Source organism: Pipra filicauda, unplaced genomic scaffold, assembly GCF_003945595.2.
Source record: "Pipra filicauda isolate LSUMZ 115617 unplaced genomic scaffold, ASM394559v2 scaffold277_size1012519_pilon, whole genome shotgun sequence".
NCBI lineage: Eukaryota > Metazoa > Chordata > Aves > Passeriformes > Pipridae > Pipra > Pipra filicauda.
The window spans coordinates 255,001-257,752 of record NW_024104395.1 but is presented as its reverse complement, the minus strand read 5'-3'; positions in this window follow the sequence as shown (position 1 = coordinate 257,752).

Genomic DNA, 2,752 nt, shown 5'->3' with positions numbered 1-2,752 from the left:
GCTGGCAGTGTTTGGTCTTAAATGACTCTGGCTCAAGTGGTTTAATTCAGAAAGCAAAGTAGTTCCTATCACTTCTGTGCACATGCATTTATCTTGTTCTGTGTTCTCTGGACTCCCCCTCCTTTACATCTCATTTGTTTTTAAGTTAGTCTTCAGCCTGCCTTGCCACTCTGCAGGTGCTCCGAGCTGAAAATAACCCAAATGCATGTGGCAAAACGTCCATTTTCCACACGACTTTAGGTACCAGATCTTGAAAATCATTGGGGGGCTTGAGGCATGTGTCCTCATCTGGGGGAAGAAATGGGGCAGAGCTCAGACCAACCAGGCTGTGTCCTACACTCCACACTGATCACAGCAGTGAGCTTTGCTGAAATATCCTTCAGGGAATTTAGTGCAGGACAACCTGCCTGGCTGGAGAATGAAATTCCACGGATCACTTTACTTTCAAAGAGTTTGCTCCACTGTACCTCCATGAGGTATCTCCATAGATAAACAGGCACATGGGTGAGAGTTATGCAACTATGCTTTTTTTGTTATTACTACATAGTACAGTATTCACATTGATCAGTTCTTGATAAATAGTAGAGACAAGACTAAGGACAACAAAGTAGATAACCACTTTCAGTAATTAAAGAGTACTTATTAGATGGAGCAGATTTCAAAATAATGGAGCATCTATGAAAATATTAAAAAAAAAAATCACTAACCTAGAGATTAGGAAAAAAACAACAACTAAAAGCAAAAATAACCATTTGTGTAAAAGGAGATGAAGCTGTGAGAAGGCCCAGGCTGGGATACGGAACTTGCCTTAAACTTTTCTCTTACTTTTCCAGTATTACAAGTCCCAGACTCGCCCACTAACAGTAAAGCTTTCAACCTGTTCTTCATTTTCCCAGGCTGCAGTAAATCCAGGGGATGACAGCAGTGCAGTCGATGCTCATTACACACAGTAAACAATCAAATCCAGAGTGGAATCCAACACAAATTACTGCAGGAGCCAAACCCAAGGAATTTTGGCAGTACGTTGCCACATAATTAGTCCTGAAGTGTTGCAGAAATTACATCTAAAACCCATTATGAGGAGCATATCAGTCAAAAATAGCCAGGCATTCCTAGATGCTTTGGTGCAGTAACAGGTGTGATGAAAAAAAACCCCAACTCTTGGAAGTCAAAGTTTACCTATAAATTCCAGAGCCTTTTCCAAAAATTCAGGGTTCTTGAGAACTGGGAATGTAGTTTACATGTGGCCTTGTGTCAAGCCCTAAGCTCCCAGGGCAGTTTGTAAAGGGGAATTCAACGACTCTTTAAAGGGTTCTTGTAGCCATAGAGCAGTATTTGGTTTTGGGGAAATACAAAACACACGCCTCGCCTTACACGGGTCATGGTGAGGGAATTACGTTTTTGATGTGCCGTGGGTTTACTGTGGGTTTAACCATAGGTCAGTTGGAGCCCACCAAGGCCAGCAGCAGAACTGGGATGAGGGTCCCTGTCCTAAAGAATGTGTTTCATACTTACTGATTCACCACCTACCTCCATCCTAAGCAATAAAAACAGAGCTCTCTGCCCAAAGGTGGGAATTTGGGTAAAAGAAAAAACTACTGTTCGCCAGGACAGCAAATTCCCTGTGGATGTGCAGGTTGAGACCCCCAAAGAAAAAACCTGCAAATCCTCTCAGATTGCAGTTTGCAGGAAATCCACCTACAAGGCATTCAAAGGCCACCTTAGAACAGCTGTCCAACGTCACAGGACGCGATAGACATGGTTCATCTTCGTGAGATTTTTGTTACTCTAATACTGCATTTCTTTTCACCTAAGGTACATCAGCTGTTTTCAAAGGTATGGGCTCAGACTGCTCTCTGGTTATCACAGATAGGGAGAAGCCAAGACCCAAATGGCAACAATGCTGTGAGGAACAGCCCGCTGTGATATAACCAAGTGAAAAGGAGCAGGCCATTAAAACCAATACAAAGTGGTTTTGAAGTTACAGTAATTTAAGATATTGCCATCTCACCACGAACAAACTGGTAATACCTTAACTCATTATAATCAGCCTTGAATTCTCTGCCACTTAAAAATGATTCATGAACTCAAACCTGTGTGTGAAATCCCCCTCATGCAAGGGATCTATGCAGCCACACACAGCCACCCTGCTCGTGCAGAGCTGCAGCCCCAAGCACTGCAGGTGCACCCTCTGCCGCACAGGACACGGAGCAACCTTTTGACTCCACAACCTTCAGCTTGGTGCCCGTGCCAGGCTCTGCAGCTGCACACACATCCCGACCCAGCAAGTGAAGAGACATCAGCCATGGGGCTCCTTGCAGCCACCCATGCAAGGCACACCTGGCAGCCCAGTAAATACCTGGCAGAAAAGGCAGAGGAGGGAGAGAGCACGAGGAAAGGATTATGGATATCCCTGGGTATCCCCTTGCTGTTGCACGGCAAAAGCAGATGTTCGGCAGTGACGGGAACTGAACTCGCACCTCTCTAGGCACTCCGGGGCTTCTCCCTCCAGGCCAGCCCCCTTTGAAGCTTGAACTAATAAGAAATAAAAATGAAAACAACGTATTTTTAGAAGTAATAAAATTATTTGAATCCAGGATCTGGTCTGCCCCAAACTGTAGGTGGGCAGGCAGTAATTAACATCGATGGCTGTGCAACTCAGCTCTGCCATCATACTCTACAGAAGAAACCCAAGGAACCATATCATCAAGCAAAGCTGAGCATAAATTAAAGGAGAAAAGAGCTGATTTAA